The 18,511-nt window shown below is 55.7% G+C and overlaps 7 non-coding genes across 7 annotated transcripts; all 7 read left to right on the forward strand.

Moving 5' to 3' along the window:
• The first annotated feature begins 1,542 nt into the window (after nt 1–1,542).
• On the forward strand, nt 1,543–1,635 carry LOC122707193. Its single transcript, XR_006344714.1, has one exon. It is a non-coding gene; the product is annotated as a small nucleolar RNA SNORD116 (small nucleolar RNA).
• Nucleotides 1,636–4,274: 2,639 nt separating this feature from the next.
• LOC122707157 lies at nt 4,275–4,367 on the forward strand. Its single transcript, XR_006344680.1, has one exon. It is a non-coding gene; the product is annotated as a small nucleolar RNA SNORD116 (small nucleolar RNA).
• A 2,639-nt stretch (nt 4,368–7,006) lies between these two features.
• On the forward strand, nt 7,007–7,099 carry LOC122707158. The gene has a single exon (XR_006344681.1). It is a non-coding gene; the product is annotated as a small nucleolar RNA SNORD116 (small nucleolar RNA).
• Nucleotides 7,100–9,738: 2,639 nt separating this feature from the next.
• On the forward strand, nt 9,739–9,831 carry LOC122707159. Its single transcript, XR_006344682.1, has one exon. It is a non-coding gene; the product is annotated as a small nucleolar RNA SNORD116 (small nucleolar RNA).
• Nucleotides 9,832–12,470: 2,639 nt separating this feature from the next.
• Nucleotides 12,471–12,563, forward strand: LOC122707160. Its single transcript, XR_006344683.1, has one exon. It is a non-coding gene; the product is annotated as a small nucleolar RNA SNORD116 (small nucleolar RNA).
• Nucleotides 12,564–15,201: 2,638 nt separating this feature from the next.
• Nucleotides 15,202–15,294, forward strand: LOC122707161. Its single transcript, XR_006344684.1, has one exon. It is a non-coding gene; the product is annotated as a small nucleolar RNA SNORD116 (small nucleolar RNA).
• A 2,639-nt stretch (nt 15,295–17,933) lies between these two features.
• Nucleotides 17,934–18,026, forward strand: LOC122707162. Its single transcript, XR_006344685.1, has one exon. It is a non-coding gene; the product is annotated as a small nucleolar RNA SNORD116 (small nucleolar RNA).
• The last annotated feature ends 485 nt before the right edge of the window (nt 18,027–18,511 follow it).

The raw sequence follows: 18,511 nt of genomic DNA on the forward strand, positions 1-18,511 counted from the left end.
GGCTGACTCAATGTAGGAGCCAGCAGCTCCCATGGTGCTGTGGCAGAGACCTGTGGCATCCAGGGTCTTCCCCTGACAGGTCTTCTGAAGTCTTCATGAAAGCATCCTTAGTGATCTGTGTGCACGCGGTCATTTTGCCCACCGTCATCCTGTGGGTGTTCCTGCTTGAGGATTGTCCCTGTGTGTGCCGAGGCCTTGGAGGCTTCAGATTTGGGTGAGTGACCCTTGGGGCAGGATGAGTCCAATGTGGACCACGCCCTGCATTATGGGAGCTTTCTGTAGGCTGTGGTCAGTAGCCTGGTCCCTACAGGGTGTGGATGTGAGGATAATCTGGCCAGGAAAGGGACCAGTTTCTTTGGGACTGACCCCTGGATCCTGGTACGTGAGGAAGTCCAAGTCCCATCCTTACTTTCTGTCAGAGGCCGCCCAATGAGTAGACTGACTGGCAGGAAGAGACGCATGCCTTGAATTCTGCTCCTATTCAAGGGTGCGCTGGGCCGAATCTGCCCTAGTGCCAAGTTCACCTTACTCTGTAGTTCTCTGGGAAACTTTTCTGGTTAGGGTGGAGGTGAACCTTGTGCCAAGGACCCCTGAGCTGTAGTAGTAGCTACAGTCTCAGGGTACGTGGCATTCACACAGATGCTCTGCAAGGTGTCCTTGGGCAGTCAGATTTCTGTGCTTTGGTCAGACATCATGGGTCCTGGAGACTGGGAGCCTAGAGCCTACGTCAACAGCCCCTCAGTGAAATTTTGCATGGGGCTGAAGGAAGATGCCAGGTGTCATCCCCCGTGTCGTGGGAGGACAGGAGGTCAGGGCTCCATGACGACGGCATGGGTGTTCAGAATGTAGGACCTTCCAATGCAGGCACTGAGACTTTGCTACCTGGGCATATTTCTGGACACACCCCCAAATTGCCGAGAGTGCATTCTTGTTGGTACACCGGGACACAGGCACTCAACCCCACATCGAATCCCCTGCCTCCCATGCATGCTGAGTCAGAAAGACATCCACATGACCTTGAGCTTAATTTGCTGCACTCTTTTGAACGGTAGGTCACCAGTTGTCTGTTAGGGATGGATGTAGTTGGGTTGCAGATACAGGCCTTCCCCCAGTGAAAGCTCTGCATCAGTGTTCCTCAGTGAGAGCCCAAGTCCACATCTCAAGTGTTCCTGTGCTTTCTGTCCCCTTGTCAGGTGCAGTTGCCAGATATGGCTGTCCATGACCCAGGAGACGAAGGTCCGCCCATGAGGCGGCGGCTCGAGGTGCAAGGGAGTCCGGCAAGAAGTGTGGCGGCCCAGGGTGGTGCCAGGTCTTTTTGGATCACCGAGCACGGTACAGCTTCTCCTGCCCCAAGACGTGTCGTGAATTTCAGGTTTCCTGGCACTGCCTGAGTGGCTGTATGTATGGAGGGACCGTTCCTCTTGCTGAGAAGCCTGGGGGCTCTGATTTGCCCCGGCTGCTGGAGGACTCCCAGGTCACTGGCTCCTCCTTGGAGCGGCGCTGCCTGCCCTGTGGAGGTGGGGAGCCAGCCAGCACGTGCTCGGATCGATGACGACACCCTCTCATGCATTCCTTGGAAAATCTGAACAAAATGAGTGAGAACTCACTACCGTCTCCTCATCGAAGCTGAGGTCCAGCACGTTGCCTCCCTTGGGGTTGAGGGTGGGACTGGTTAGCAAGAGGGCTTCTCTGACTGCGTCACACACACGCAAGTAGGAGCCAGGTCCCCACCATTTGCGAGGCTCCCATCTGCGGGTGGGCCGTGTACAGATGTTCGAGCAGCCTTCTTGGAATGTGGGGTCCATGGTGAAGGGCACTGAGGAGCAGAAGAGGCATCCGGCTTGTCCAGTGGTGGTAGGTGTCGCAGTAGATCCTGGCATCGGACAGTGAGTTCTTCTCTCAGAGCGGTGCATTTTGTCCTGGTTCCTGCTGCAAGTGTGCTAATTGGGGCTCTCATGATGTCGATTGTGACGCAAGGAAGCTTCTGTGGTGTCTGATTGGAGGCCCAGGTGAGATCTGAGGCCCTCGCCATTGCGGCCCTTTGGGTTGGTGAGATTGCTGAGTACCCTGTGGGCTGCAGCGGCTGCAGAGACCTAGGGGAACGGTGGCAGTTGTGAAAGTTAATAGGCCTCATTTCTGCCCTTGGCAGTTCCTGAGTTGCAAGTCCTGTCACATGCTTGAGTCTTGGAGGTCGCCATGGACTGTGTTGTGGTCACAGGCCTGCATTGCTCCTACAGGTTGACCAGAGCCCCAGAGGCGAATGGTTGGGCAGGTGAGGAAAAGCGCAGTGTGATTGCCTGGGATGTTATGTCTGCTGAGGCTGCAGGCACTGTCGTTCTGTTTTCACTGATACATAGTGTGGTCCTTTTGAAGCTGCCCTCAGCTGGGTACAGAGGAGAGGGCATTGCTTGTGCCTGGGAGGCTCAGTGAGAGGTGACCTTTGTGTCCTTGGTGGCCTGCTGCCAGTAGAAGGACTCCCCAAGGGTATCTTTGGTGCCTTGAAGAGTTGCAATAAGAGAGGCCAAGCAACCAGCCCTGTGGGTTGTTATGTGGTGTGTGCACATGCCCCTTGGCCGCCATTTGTCCCCTGGGCCTGGAATTACCTAGGCTCCCTAAGGTTGGGGCCAGTCAGCCGGCCCTGATAGCACCAATATGTTGCCCCCATGGCAATGGAGCATCAAGCTTGGAGGCCCATGGTTCTGGTGGAGTTTGGTCATTGGTTGGAATACCCAGGCTGACTCAATGTAGGAGCCAGCAGCTCCCATGGCGCTATGGCAGAGACCTGTGGCATCCAGGGTCTTCCCCTGACAGGTCTTCTGAAGTCTTCATGAAAGCATCCTTAGTGATCTGTGTGCACGCGGTCATTTTGCCCACCGTCATCCTGTGGGTGTTCCTGCTTGAGGATTGTCCCTGTGTGTGCCGAGGCCTTGGAGGCTTCAGATTTGGGTGAGTGACCCTTGGGGCAGGATGAGTCCAATGTGGACCACGCCCTGCATTATGGGAGCTTTCTGTAGGCTGTGGTCAGTAGCCTGGTCCCTACAGGGTGTGGATGTGAGGATAATCTGGCCAGCAAAGGGACCTGTTTCTGTGGGACTGACCCCTGGATCCTGGTACGTGAGGAAGTCCAAGTCCCATCCTTACTTTCTGTCAGAGGCCGCCCAATGAGTAGACTGACTGGCAGGAAGAGACGCATGCCTTGAATTCTGCTCCGATTCGAGGGTGCGCTGGGCCGAATCTGCCCTAGTGCCAAGTTCACCTTACTCTGTAGTTCTCTGGGAAACTTTTCTGGTTAGGGTGGAGGTGAACCTTGTGCCAAGGACCCCTGAGCTGTAGTAGTAGCTACAGTCTCAGGGTACGTGGCATTCACACAGATGCTCTGCAAGGTGTCCTTGGGCAGTCAGATTTCTGTGCTTTGGTCAGACATCATGGGTCATGGAGACTGGGAGCCTAGAGCCTGCATCAACAGCCCCTCAGTGAAATTTTGCATGGGGCTGAAGGAAGATGCCAGGTGTCATCCCCCATGTCGTGGGAGGACATAGGGTCAGGGCTCCATGACGACGGCATGCGTGTTCAGACTGTAGGGCCTTTCAATGCGGGCACTGAGACTAGGCTACCTGGACATATTTCTGGACACACCCCCAAATTGCCGAGAGTGCATTCTTGTTGGTACACCGGGACACAGGCACTCAACCCCACATCGAATCCCCTGCCACCCATGCATGCTGAGTCAGAAAGACATCCACATGACCTTGAGCTTAATTTGCTGCACTCTTTTGAACGGTAGGTCACCAGTTGTCTGTAAGGGATGGATGTAGTTGGGTTGCAGATACAGGCCTTCCCCCAGTGAAAGCTCTGCATCAGTGTTCCTCAGTGAGAGCCCAAGTCCACATCTCAAGTGTTCCTGTGCTTTCTGTCCCCTTGTCAGGTGCAGTTGCCAGATATGGCTGTCCATGACCCAGGAGACGAAGGTTCGCCCACGAAGCGGCGACTCGAGGTGCAAGGGAGTCCGGCAAGAAGTGTGGCGGCCCAGGGTGGTGCCAGGTCTTTTTGGATCACCAAGCACGGTACGGCTTCTCCTGCCCCAAGACGTGTCGTGAATTTCAGGTTTCCTGGCACTGCCTGAGTGGCTGTACGTATGGAGGGACCGTTCCTCTTGCTGAGAAGCCTGGGGGCTCTGAGTTGCCCCTGCTGCTGGAGGACTCCCAGGTCACTGGCTCCTCCTTGGAGCGGCGCTGCCTGCCCTGTGGAGGTGGGGAGCCAGGCAGCACGTGCTCGGATCGATGACGACACCCTCTCATGCATTCCTTGGAAAATCTGAACAAAATGAGTGAGAACTCACTACCGTCTCCTCATCGAAACTGAGGTCCAGCACGTTGCCTCCCTTGGGGTTTAGGGTGGGACTGGTTAGCAAGAGGCCTTCTCTGACTGCGTCACACACACGCAAGTAGGAGCCAGATCCCCACCATTTCCGAGGCTCCCATCTGCGGGTGAGCCGTGTACAGATGTTCGAGCAGCCTTCTTGGAATGTGGGGTCCATGGTAAAGGGCACTGAGGAGCAGAAGAGGCATCCAGCTTGTCCAGTGGTGGTAGGTGTCGCAATAGATCCTGGCATCGGACAGTGAGTTCTTCTCTCAGAGCGGTGCATTTTGTCCTGGTTCCTGCTACAAGTGTGCTAATTGGGGCTCTCGTGATGTCGATTGTGACGCAAGGAAGCTTCTGTGGTGTCTGATTGGAGGCCCAGGTGAGATCTGAGGCCCTCGCCATTGCGGCCCTTTGGGTTGGTGAGATTGCTGAGTACCCTGTGGGCTGCAGCGGCTGCAGAGACCTAGGGGAACGGTGGCAGTTGTGAAAGTTAATAGGCCTCATTTCTGCCCTTGGCAGTTCCTGAGTTGCAAGTCCTGTCACATGCTTGAGTCTTGGAGGTCGCCATGGACTGTGTTGTGGTCACAGGCCTGCATTGCTCCTGCAGGTTGACCAGAGCCCCAGAGGAGAATGGTTGGGCAGGTGAGGAAAAGCGCAGTGTGATTGCCTGGGATGTTATGTCTGCTGAGGCTGCAGGCACTGTCGTTCTGTTCTCACTGATACATAGTGTGGTCCTTTTGAAGCTGCCCTCAGCTGGGTACAGAGGAGAGGGCATTGCTTGTGCCTGGGAGGCTCAGTGAGAGGTGACCTTTGTGTCCTTGGTGGCCTGCTGCCAGTAGAAGGACTCCCCAAGGGTATCTTTGGTGCCTTGAAGAGTTGCAATAAGAGAGGCCAAGCAACCAGCCCTGTGGGTTGTTATGTGGTGTGTGCACATGCCCCTTGGCCGCCATTTGTCCCCTGGGCCTGGAATTACCTAGGCTCCCTAAGGTTGGGGCCAGTCAGCCGGCCCTGATAGCACCAATGTGTTGGCCCCCTGGCAATGGAGCATCAAGCTTGGAGGCCCATGGTTCTGGTGGAGTTTGGTCATTGGTTGGAATCGCCAGGCTGACTCAATGTAGGAGCCAGCAGCTCCCATGGCGCTATGGCAGAGACCTGTGGCATCCAGGGTCTTCCCCTGACAGGTCTTCTGAAGTCTTCATGAAAGCATCCTTAGTGATCTGTGTGCACGCGGTCATTTTGCCCACCGTCATCCTGTGGGTGTTCCTGCTTGAGGATTGTCCCTGTGTGTGCCGAGGCCTTGGAGGCTTCAGATTTGGGTGAGTGACCCTTGGGGCAGGATGAGTCCAATGTGGACCACGCCCTGCATTATGGGAGCTTTCTGTAGGCTGTGGTCAGTAGCCTGGTCCCTACAGGGTGTGGATGTGAGGATAATCTGGCCAGAAAAGGGACCAGTTTCTATGGGACTGACCCCTGGATCCTGGTACGTGAGGAAGTCCAAGTCCCATCCTTACTTTCTGTCAGAGGCCGCCCAATGAGTAGACTGACTGGCAGGAAGAGACGCATGCCTTGAATTCTGCTCCTATTCGCGGGTGCGCTGGGCCGAATCTGCCCTAGTGCCAAGTTCACCTTACTCTGTAGTTCTCTGGGAAACTTTTCTGGTTAGGGTGGAGGTGAACCTTGTGCCAAGGACCCCTGAGCTGTAGTAGTAGCTACAGTCTCAGGGTACGTGGCATTCACACAGATGCTCTGCAAGGTGTCCTTGGGCAATCAGATTTCTGTGCTTTGGTCAGACATCATGGGTCATGGAGACTGGGAGCCTAGAGCCTACGTCAACAGCCCCTCAGTGAAATTTTGCATGGGGCTGAAGGAAGATGCCAGGTGTCATCCCGCATGTCGTGGGAGGACAGGAGGTGAGGGCTCCATGACGACGGCATGCGTGTTCAGACTGTAGGGCCTTCCAATGCAGGCACTGAGACTTTGCTACCTGGGCATATTTCTAGACACACCCCCAAATTGCCGAGAGTGCATTCTTGTTGGTACACCGGGACACAGGCACTCAACCCCACATCGAATCCCCTGCCACCCATGCATGCTGAGTCAGAAAGACATCCACATGACCTTGAGCTTAATTTGCTGCACTCTTTTGAACGGTAGGTCACCAGTTGTCTGTAAGGGATGGATGTAGTTGGGTTGCAGATACAGGCCTTCCCCCAGTGAAAGCTCTGCATCAGTGTTCCTCAGTGAGAGCCCAAGTCCACATCTCAAGTGTTCCTGTGCTTTCTGTCCCCTTGTCAGGTGCAGTTGCCAGATATGGCTGTCCATGACCCAGGAGACGAAGGTCCGCCCATGAGGTGGCGGCTCGAGGTGCAAGGGAGTCCGGCAAGAAGTGTGGCGGCCCAGGGTGGTGCCAGGTCTTTTTGGATCACCGAGCACGGTACGGCTTCTCCTGCCCCAAGACGTGTCGTGAATTTCAGGTTTCCTGGCACTGCCTGAGTGGCTGTATGTATGGAGGGACCGTTCCTCTTGCTGAGAAGCCTGGGGGCTCTGATTTGCCCCGGCTGCTGGAGGACTCCCAGGTAACTGGCTCCTCCTTGGAGCGGCGCTGCCTGCCCTGTGGAGGTGGGGAGCCAGCCAGCACGTGCTCGGATCGATGACGACACCCTCTCATGCATTCCTTGGAAAATCTGAACAAAATGAGTGAGAACTCACTACCGTCTCCTCATCGAAACTGAGGTCCAGCACGTTGCCTCCCTTGGGGTTGAGGGTGGGACTGGTTAGCAAGAGGGCTTCTCTGACTGCGTCACACACACGCAAGTAGGAGCCAGGTCCCCACCATTTGCGAGGCTCCCATCTGCGGGTGGGCCGTGTACAGATGTTCGAGCAGCCTTCTTGGAATGTGGGGTCCATGGTGAAGGGCACTGAGGAGCAGAAGAGGCATCCGGCTTGTCCAGTGGTGGTAGGTGTCGCAGTAGATCCTGGCATCGGACAGTGAGTTCTTCTCTCAGAGCGGTGCATTTTGTCCTGGTTCCTGCTGCAAGTGTGCTAATTGGGGCTCTCATGATGTCGATTGTGACGCAAGGAAGCTTCTGTGGTGTCTGATTGGAGGCCCAGGTGAGATCTGAGGCCCTCGCCATTGCGGGCCTTTGGGTTGGTGAGATTGCTGAGTACCCTGTGGGCTGCAGCGGCTGCAGAGACCTAGGGGAACGGTGGCAGTTGTGAAAGTTAATAGGCCTCATTTCTGCCCTTGGCAGTTCCTGAGTTGCAAGTCCTGTCACATGCTTGAGTCTTGGAGGTCGCCATGGACTGTGTTGTGGTCACAGGCCTGCATTGCTCCTACAGGTTGACCAGAGCCCCAGAGGAGAATGGTTGGGCAGGTGAGGAAAAGCGCAGTGTGATTGCCTGGGATGTTATGTCTGCTGAGGCTGCAGGCACTGTCGTTCTGTTTTCACTGATACATAGTGTGGTCCTTTTGAAGCTGCCCTCAGCTGGGTACAGAGGAGAGGGCATTGCTTGTGCCTGGGAGGCTCAGTGAGAGGTGACCTTTGTGTCCTTGGTGGCCTGCTGCCAGTAGAAGGACTCCCCAAGGGTATCTTTGGTGCCTTGAAGAGTTGCAATAAGAGAGGCCAAGCAACCAGCCCTGTGGGTTGTTATGTGGTGTGTGCACATGCCCCTTGGCCGCCATTTGTCCCCTGGGCCTGGAATTACCTAGGCTCCCTAAGGTTGGGGCCAGTCAGCCGGCCCTGATAGCACCAATGTGTTGACCCCATGGCAATGGAGCATCAAGCTTGGAGGCCCATGGTTCTGGTGGAGTTTGGTCATTGGTTGGAATCGCCAGGCTGACTCAATGTAGGAGCCAGCAGCTCCCATGGCGCTATGGCAGAGACCTGTGGCATCCAGGGTCTTCCCCTGACAGGTCTTCTGAAGTCTTCATGAAAGCATCCTTAGTGATCTGTGTGCACGCGGTCATTTTGCCCACCGTCATCCTGTGGGTGTTCCTGCTTGAGGATTGTCCCTGTGTGTGCCGAGGCCTTGGAGGCTTCAGATTTGGGTGAGTGACCCTTGGGGCAGGATGAGTCCAATGTGGACCACGCCCTGCATTATGGGAGCTTTCTGTAGGCTGTGGTCAGTAGCCTGGTCCCTACAGGGTGTGGATGTGAGGATAATCTGGCCAGGAAAGGGACCTGTTTCTGTGGGACTGACCCCTGGATCCTGGTACGTGAGGAAGTCCAAGTCCCATCCTTACTTTCTGTCAGAGGCCGCCCAATGAGTAGACTGACTGGCAGGAAGAGACGCATGCCTTGAATTCTGCTCCTATTCGAGGGTGCGCTGGGCCGAATCTGCCCTAGTGCCAAGTTCACCTTACTCTGTAGTTCTCTGGGAAACTTTTCTGGTTAGGGTGGAGGTGAACCTTGTGCCAAGGACCCCTGAGCTGTAGTAGTAGCTACAGTCTCAGGGTACGTGGCATTCACACAGATGCTCTGCAAGGTGTCCTTTGGCAGTCAGATTTCTGTGCTTTGGTCAGACATCATGGGTCATGGAGACTGGGAGCCTAGAGCCTGCATCAACAGCCCCTCAGTGAAATTTTGCATGGGGCTGAAGGAAGATGCCAGGTGTCATCCCCCATGTCGTGGGAGGACATAGGGTCAGGGCTCCATGACGACGGCATGCGTGTTCAGAATGTAGGGCCTTCCAATGCAGGCACTGAGACTTTGCTACCTGGGCATATTTCTAGACACACCCCCAAATTGCCGAGAGTGCATTCTTGTTGGTACACCGGGACACAGGCACTCAACCCCACATCGAATCCCCTGCCACCCATGCATGCTGAGTCAGAAAGACATCCACATGACCTTGAGCTTAATTTGCTGCACTCTTTTGAACGGTAGGTCACCAGTTGTCTGTAAGGGATGGATGTAGTTGGGTTGCAGATACAGGCCTTCCCCCAGTGAAAGCTCTGCATCAGTGTTCCTCAGTGAGAGCCCAAGTCCACATCTCAAGTGTTCCTGTGCTTTCTGTCCCCTTGTCAGGTGCAGTTGCCAGATATGGCTGTCCATGACCCAGGAGACGAAGGTCCGCCCATGAGGCGGCGGCTCGAGGTGCAAGGGAGTCCGGCAAGAAGTGTGGCGGCCCAGGGTGGTGCCAGGTCTTTTTGGATCACCGAGCACGGTACGGCTTCTCCTGCCCCAAGACGTGTCGTGAATTTCAGGTTTCCTGGCACTGCCTGAGTGGCTGTATGTATGGAGGGACGGTTCCTCTTGCTGAGAAGCCTGGGGGCTCTGATTTGCCCCGGCTGCTGGAGGACTCCCAGGTAACTGGCTCCTCCTTAGAGCGGCGCTGCCTGCCCTGTGGAGGTGGGGAGCCAGCCAGCACGTGCTCGGATCGATGACGACACCCTCTCATGCATTCCTTGGAAAATCTGAACAAAATGAGTGAGAACTCACTACCGTCTCCTCATCGAAACTGAGGTCCAGCACGTTGCCTCCCTTGGGGTTGAGGGTGGGACTGGTTAGCAAGAGGGCTTCTCTGACTGCGTCACACACACGCAAGTAGGAGCCAGGTCCCCACCATTTGCGAGGCTCCCATCTGCGGGTGGGCCGTGTACAGATGTTCGAGCAGCCTTCTTGGAATGTGGGGTCCATGGTGAAGGGCACTGAGGAGCAGAAGAGGCATCCGGCTTGTCCAGTGGTGGTAGGTGTCGCAGTAGATCCTGGCATCGGACAGTGAGTTCTTCTCTCAGAGCGGTGCATTTTGTCCTGGTTCCTGCTGCAAGTGTGCTAATTGGGGCTCTCATGATGTCGATTGTGACGCAAGGAAGCTTCTGTGGTGTCTGATTGGAGGCCCAGGTGAGATCTGAGGCCCTCGCCATTGCGGCCCTTTGGGTTGGTGAGATTGCTGAGTACCCTGTGGGCTGCAGCGGCTGCAGAGACCTAGGGGAACGGTGGCAGTTGTGAAAGTTAATAGGCCTCATTTCTGCCCTTGGCAGTTCCTGAGTTGCAAGTCCCGTCACATGCTTGAGTCTTGGAGGTCGCCATGGACTGTGTTGTGGTCACAGGCCTGCATTGCTCCTGCAGGTTGACCAGAGCCCCAGAGGCGAATGGTTGGGCAGGTGAGGAAAAGCGCAGTGTGATTGCCTGGGATGTTATGTCTGCTGAGGCTGCAGGCACTGTCGTTCTGTTCTCACTGATACATAGTGTGGTCCTTTTGAAGCTGCCCTCAGCTGGGTACAGAGGAGAGGGCATTGCTTGTGCCTGGGAGGCTCAGTGAGAGGTGACCTTTGTGTCCTTGGTGGCCTGCTGCCAGTAGAAGGACTCCCCAAGGGTATCTTTGGTGCCTTGAAGAGTTGCAATAAGAGAGGCCAAGCAACCAGCCCTGTGGGTTGTTATGTGGTGTGTGCACATGCCCCTTGGCCGCCATTTGTCCCCTGGGCCTGGAATTACCTAGGCTCCCTAAGGTTGGGGCCAGTCAGCCGGCCCTGATAGCACCAATGTGTTGGCCCCCTGGCAATGGAGCATCAAGCTTGGAGGCCCATGGTTCTGGTGGAGTTTGGTCATTGGTTGGAATCGCCAGGCTGACTCAATGTAGGAGCCAGCAGCTCCCATGGCGCTATGGCAGAGACCTGTGGCATCCAGGGTCTTCCCCTGACAGGTCTTCTGAAGTCTTCATGAAAGCATCCTTAGTGATCTGTGTGCACGCGGTCATTTTGCCCACCGTCATCCTGTGGGTGTTCCTGCTTGAGGATTGTCCCTGTGTGTGCCGAGGCCTTGGAGGCTTCAGATTTGGGTGAGTGACCCTTGGGGCAGGATGAGTCCAATGTGGACCACGCCCTGCATTATGGGAGCTTTCTGTAGGCTGTGGTCAGTAGCCTGGTCCCTACAGGGTGTGGATGTGAGGATAATCTGGCCAGGAAAGGGACCTGTTTCTGTGGGACTGACCCCTGGATCCTGGTACCTGAGGAAGTCCAAGTCCCATCCTTACTTTCTGTCAGAGGCCGCCCAATGAGTAGACTGACTGGCAGGAAGAGACGCATGCCTTGAATTCTGCTCCTATTCGAGGGTGCGCTGGGCCGAATCTGCCCTAGTGCCAAGTTCACCTTACTCTGTAGTTCTCTGGGAAACTTTTCTGGTTAGGGTGGAGGTGAACCTTGTGCCAAGGACCCCTGAGCTGTAGTAGTAGCTACAGTCTCAGGGTACGTGGCATTCACACAGATGCTCTGCAAGGTGTCCTTGGGCAGTCAGATTTCTGTGCTTTGGTCAGACATCATGGGTCATGAAGACTGGGAGCCTAGAGCCTGCATCAACAGCCCCTCAGTGAAATTTTGCATGGGGCTGAAGGAAGATGCCAGGTGTCATCCCCCATGTCGTGGGAGGACATAGGGTCAGGGCTCCATGACGACGGCATGCGTGTTCAGACTGTAGGGCCTTTCAATGCGGGCACTGAGACTAGGCTACCTGGACATATTTCTGGACACACCCCCAAATTGCCGAGAGTGCATTCTTGTTGGTACACCGGGACACAGGCACTCAACCCCACATCGAATCCCCTGCCACCCATGCATGCTGAGTCAGAAAGACACCCACATGACCTTGAGCTTAATTTGCTGCACTCTTTTGAACGGTAGGTCACCAGTTGTCTGTAAGGGATGGATGTAGTTGGGTTGCAGATACAGGCCTTCCCCCAGTGAAAGCTCTGCATCAGTGTTCCTCAGTGAGAGCCCAAGTCCACATCTCAAGTGTTCCTGTGCTTTCTGTCCCCTTGTCAGGTGCAGTTGCCAGATATGGCTGTCCATGACCCAGGAGACGAAGGTCCGCCCATGAAGCGGCGACTCGAGGTGCAAGGGAGTCCGGCAAGAAGTGTGGCGGCCCAGGGTGGTGCCAGGTCTTTTTGGATCACCAAGCACGGTACGGCTTCTCCTGCCCCAAGACGTGTCGTGAATTTCAGGTTTCCTGGCACTGCCTGAGTGGCTGTACGTATGGAGGGACCGTTCCTCTTGCTGAGAAGCCTGTGGGCTCTGAGTTGCCCCTGCTGCTGGAGGACTCCCAGGTCACTGGCTCCTCCTTGGAGCGGCGCTGCCTGCCCTGTGGAGGTGGGGAGCCAGGCAGCACGTGCTCGGATCGATGACGACACCCTCTCATGCATTCCTTGGAAAATCTGAACAAAATGAGTGAGAACTCACTACCGTCTCCTCATCGAAACTGAGGTCCAGCACGTTGCCTCCCTTGGGGTTGAGGGTGGGACTGGTTAGCAAGAGGGCTTCTCTGACTGCGTCACACACACGCAAGTAGGAGCCAGGTCCCCACCATTTGCGAGGCTCCCATCTGCGGGTGGGCCGTGTACAGATGTTCGAGCGGCCTTCTTGGAATGTGGGGTCCATGGTGAAGGGCACTGAGGAGCAGAAGAGGCATCCGGCTTGTCCAGTGGTGGTAGGTGTCGCAGTAAATCCTGGCATCGGACAGTGAGTTCTTCTCTCAGAGCGGTGCATTTTGTCCTGGTTCCTGCTGCAAGTGTGCTAATTGGGGCTCTCGTGATGTCGATTGTGACGCAAGGAAGTTTCTGTGGTGTCTGATTGGAGGCCCAGGTGAGATCTGAGGCCCTCGCCATTGCGGCCCTTTGGGTTGGTGAGAATGCTGAGTACCCTGTGGGTGCAGCGGCTGCAGAGACCTAGGGGAACGGTGGCAGTTGTGAAAGTTAATAGGCCTCATTTCTGCCCTTGGCAGTTCCTGAGTTGCAAGTCCTGTCACATGCTTGAGTCTTGGAGGTCGCCATGGACTGTGTTGTGGTCACAGGCCTGCATTGCTCCTGCAGGTTGACCAGAGCCCCAGAGGAGAATGGTTGGGCAGGTGAGGAAAAGCGCAGTGTGATTGCCTGGGATGTTATGTCTGCTGAGGCTGCAGGCACTGTCGTTCTGTTCTCACTGATACATAGTGTGGTCCTTTTGAAGCTGCCCTCAGCTGGGTACAGAGGAGAGGGCATTGCTTGTGCCTGGGAGGCTCAGTGAGAGGTGACCTTTGTGTCCTTGGTGGCCTGCTGCCAGTAGAAGGACTCCCCAAGGGTATCTTTGGTGCCTTGAAGAGTTGCAATAAGAGAGGCCAAGCAACCAGCCCCGTGGGTTGTTATGTGGTGTGTGCACATGCCCCATGGCCGCCATTTGTCCCCTGGGCCTGGAATTACATAGGCTCCCTAAGGTTGGGGCCAGTCAGCCGGCCCTGATAGCACCAATGTGTTGGCCCCCTGGCAATGGAGCATCAAGCTTGGAGGACCATGGTTCTGGTAGAGATTGGTCATTGGTTGGAATAGCCAGGCTGACTGAATGTAGGAGCCAGCAGCTCCCATGGTGCTATGGCAGAGACCTGTGGCATCCAGGGTCTTCCCCTGACAGGTCTTCTGAAGTCTTCATGAAAGCATCCTTAGTGATCTGTGTGCACGCGGTCATTTTGCCCACCGTCATCCTGTGGGTGTTCCTGCTTGAGGATTGTCCCTGTGTGTGCCGAGGCCTTGGAGGCTTCAGATTTGGGTGAGTGACCCTTGGGGCAGGATGAGTCCAATGTGGACCACGCCCTGCATTATGGGAGCTTTCTGTAGGCTGTGGTCAGTAGCCTGGTCCCTACAGGGTGTGGATGTGAGGATAATCTGGCCAGGAAAGGGACCAGTTTCTTTGGGACTGACCCCTGGATCCTGGTACGTGAGGAAGTCCAAGTCCCATCCTTACTTTCTGTCAGAGGCCGCCCAATGAGTAGACTGACTGGCAGGAAGAGACGCATGCCTTGAATTCTGCTCCTATTCGAGGGTGCGCTAGGCCGAATCTGCCCTAGTGCCAAGTTCACCTTACTCTGTAGTTCTCTGGGAAACTTTTCTGGTTAGGGTGGAGGTGAACCTTGTGCCAAGGACCCCTGAGCTGTAGTAGTAGCTACAGTCTCAGGGTACGTGGCATTCACACAGATGCTCTGCAAGGTGTCCTTGGGCAGTCAGATTTCTGTGCTTTGGTCAGACATCATGGGTCATGGAGACTGGGAGCCTAGAGCCTACGTCAACAGCCCCTCAGTGAAATTTTGCATGGGGCTGAAGGAAGATGCCAGGTGTCATCCCCCGTGTCGTGGGAGGACAGGAGGTCAGGGCTCCATGACGACGGCATGGGTGTTCAGAATGTAGGGCCTTCCAATGCAGGCACTGAGACTTTGCTACCTGGGCATATTTCTGGACACACCCCCAAATTGCCGAGAGTGCATTCTTGTTGGTACACCGGGACACAGGCACTCAACCCCACATCGAATCCCCTGCCACCCATGCATGCTGAGTCAGAAAGACATCCACATGACCTTGAGCTTAATTTGCTGCACTCTTTTGAACGGTAGGTCACCAGTTGTCTGTAAGGGATGGATGTAGTTGGGTTGCAGATACAGGCCTTCCCCCAGTGAAAGCTCTGCATCAGTGTTCCTCAGTGAGAGCCCAAGTCCACATCTCAAGTGTTCCTGTGCTTTCTGTCCCCTTGTCAGGTGCAGTTGCCAGATATGGCTGTCCATGACCCAGGAGACGAAGGTCCGCCCATGAGGCGGCGGCTCGAGGTGCAAGGGAGTCCGGCAAGAAGTGTGGCGGCCCAGGGTGGTGCCAGGTCTTTTTGGATCACCGAGCACGGTACGGCTTCTCCTGCCCCAAGACGTGTCGTGAATTTCAGGTTTCCTGGCACTGCCTGAGTGGCTGTATGTATGGAGGGACCGTTCCTCTTGCTGAGAAGCCTGGGGGCTCTGATTTGCCCCGGCTGCTGGAGGACTCCCAGGTCACTGGCTCCTCCTTGGAGCGGCGCTGCCTGCCCTGTGGAGGTGGGGAGCCAGCCAGCACGTGCTCGGATCGATGACGACACCCTCTCATGCATTCCTTGGAAAATCTGAACAAAATGAGTGAGAACTCACTACCGTCTCCTCATCGAAACTGAGGTCCAGCACGTTGCCTCCCTTGGGGTTGAGGGTGGGACTGGTTAGCAAGAGGGCTTCTCTGACTGTGTCACACACACGCAAGTAGGAGCCAGGTCCCCACCATTTGCGAGGCTCCCATCTGCGGGTGGGCCGTGTACAGATGTTCGAGCAGCCTTCTTGGAATGTGGGGTCCATGGTGAAGGGCACTGAGGAGCAGAAGAGGCATCCGGCTTGTCCAGTGGTGGTAGGTGTCGCAGTAGATCCTGGCATCGGACAGTGAGTTCTTCTCTCAGAGCGGTGCATTTTGTCCTGGTTCCTGCTGCAAGTGTGCTAATTGGGGCTCTCATGATGTCGATTGTGACGCAAGGAAGCTTCTGTGGTGTCTGATTGGAGGCCCAGGTGAGATCTGAGGCCCTCGCCATTGCGGGCCTTTGGGTTGGTGAGATTGCTGAGTACCCTGTGGGCTGCAGCGGCTGCAGAGACCTAGGGGAACGGTGGCAGTTGTGAAAGTTAATAGGCCTCATTTCTGCCCTTGGCAGTTCCTGAGTTGCAAGTCCTGTCACATGCTTGAGTCTTGGAGGTCGCCATGGACTGTGTTGTGGTCACAGGCCTGCATTGCTCCTACAGGTTTACCAGAGCCCCAGAGGAGAATGGTTGGGCAGGTGAGGAAAAGCGCAGTGTGATTGCCTGGGATGTTATGTCTGCTGAGGCTGCAGGCACTGTCGTTCTGTTCTCACTGATACATAGTGTGGTCCTTTTGAAGCTGCCCTCAGCTGGGTACAGAGGAGAGGGCATTGCTTGTGCCTGGGAGGCTCAGTGAGAGGTGACCTTTGTGTCCTTGGTGGCCTGCTGCCAGTAGAAGGACTCCCCAAGGGTATCTTTGGTGCCTTGAAGAGTTGCAATAAGAGAGGCCAAGCAACCAGCCCTGTGGGTTGTTATGTGGTGTGTGCACATGCCCCTTGGCCGCCATTTGTCCCCTGGGCCTGGAATTACCTAGGCTCCCTAAGGTTGGGGCCAGTCAGCCGGCCCTGATAGCACCAATGTGTTGGCCCCATGGCAATGGAGCATCAAGCTTGGAGGCCCATGGTTCTGGTGGAGTTTGTTCATTGGTTGGAATAGCCAGGCTGACTCAATGTAGGAGCCAGCAGCTCCCATGGCGCTATGGCAGAGACCTGTGGCATCCAGGGTCTTCCCCTGACAGGTCTTCTGAAGTCTTCATGAAAGCATCCTTAGTGATCTGTGTGCACGCGGTCATTTTGCCCACCGTCATCCTGTGGGTGTTCCTGCTTGAGGATTGTCCCTGTGTGTGCCGAGGCCTTGGAGGCTTCAGATTTGGGTGAGTGACCCTTGGGGCAGGATGAGTCCAATGTGGACCACGCCCTGCATTATGGGAGCTTTCTGTAGGCTGTGGTCAGTAGCCTGGTCCCTACAGGGTGTGGATGTGAGGATAATCTGGCCAGGAAAGGGACCTGTTTCTGTGGGACTGACCCCTGGATCCTGGTACGTGAGGAAGTCCAAGTCCCATCCTTACTTTCTGTCAGAGGCCGCCCAATGAGTAGACTGACTGGCAGGAAGAGACGCATGCCTTGAATTCTGCTCCTATTCGAGGGTGCGCTGGGCCGAATCTGCCCTAGTGCCAAGTTCACCTTACTCTGTAGTTCTCTGGGAAACTTTTCTGGTTAGGGTGGAGGTGAACCTTGTGCCAAGGACCCCTGAGCTGTAGTAGTAGCTACAGTCTCAGGGTACGTGGCATTCACACAGATGCTCTGCAAGGTGTCCTTGGGCAGTCAGATTTCTGTGCTTTGGTCAGACATCATGGGTCATGGAGACTGGGAGCCTAGAGCCTGCATCAACAGCCCCTCAGTGAAATTTTGCATGGGGCTGAAGGAAGATGCCAGGTGTCATCCCCCATGTCGTGGGAGGACATAGGGTCAGGGCTCCATGACGACGGCATGCGTGTTCAGACTGTAGGGCCTTTCAATGCGGGCACTGAGACTAGGCTACCTGGACATATTTCTGGACACACCCCCAAATTGCCGAGAGTGCATTCTTGTTGGTACACCGGGACACAGGCACTCAACCCCACATCGAATCCCCTGCCACCCATGCATGCTGAGTCAGAAAGACACCCACATGACCTTGAGCTTAATTTGCTGCACTCTTTTGAACGGTAGGTCACCAGTTGTCTGTAAGGGATGGATGTAGTTGGGTTGCAGATACAGGCCTTCCCCCAGTGAAAGCTCTGCATCAGTGTTCCTCAGTGAGAGCCCAAGTCCACATCTCAAGTGTTCCTGTGCTTTCTGTCCCCTTGTCAGGTGCAGTTGCCAGATATGGCTGTCCATGACCCAGGAGACGAAGGTCCGCCCATGAAGCGGCGACTCGAGGTGCAAGGGAGTCCGGCAAGAAGTGTGGCGGCCCAGGGTGGTGCCAGGTCTTTTTGGATCAACAAGCACGGTACGGCTTCTCCTGCCCCAAGACGTGTCGTGAATTTCAGGTTTCCTGGCACTGCCTGAGTGGCTGTACGTATGGAGGGACCGTTCCTCTTGCTGAGAAGCCTGGGGGCTCTGAGTTGCCCCTGCTGCTGGAGGACTCCCAGGTCACTGGCTCCTCCTTGGAGCGGCGCTGCCTGCCCTGTGGAGGTGGGGAGCCAGGCAGCACGTGCTCGGATCGATGACGACACCCTCTCATGCATTCCTTGGAAAATCTGAACAAAATGAGTGAGAACTCACTACCGTCTCCTCATCGAAACTGAGGTCCAGCACGTTGCCTCCCTTGGGGTTGAGGGTGGGACTGGTTAGCAAGAGGGCTTCTCTGACTGCGTCACACACACGCAAGTAGGAGCCAGGTCCCCACCATTTGCGAGGCTCCCATCTGCGGGTGGGCCGTGTACAGATGTTCGAGCGGCCTTCTTGGAATGTGGGGTCCATGGTGAAGGGCACTGAGGAGCAGAAGAGGCATCCGGCTTGTCCAGTGGTGGTAGGTGTCGCAGTAAATCCTGGCATCGGACAGTGAGTTCTTCTCTCAGAGCGGTGCATTTTGTCCTGGTTCCTGCTGCAAGTGTGCTAATTGGGGCTCTCGTGATGTCGATTGTGACGCAAGGAAGCTTCTGTGGTGTCTGATTGGAGGCCCAGGTGAGATCTGAGGCCCTCGCCATTGCGGCCCTTTGGGTTGGTGAGAATGCTGAGTACCCTGTGGGCTGCAGCGGCTGCAGAGACCTAGGGGAACGGTGGCAGTTGTGAAAG

Source organism: Cervus elaphus, chromosome 13 (assembly GCF_910594005.1).
Source record: "Cervus elaphus chromosome 13, mCerEla1.1, whole genome shotgun sequence".
Taxonomy (NCBI): Eukaryota; Metazoa; Chordata; class Mammalia; order Artiodactyla; family Cervidae; genus Cervus; species Cervus elaphus.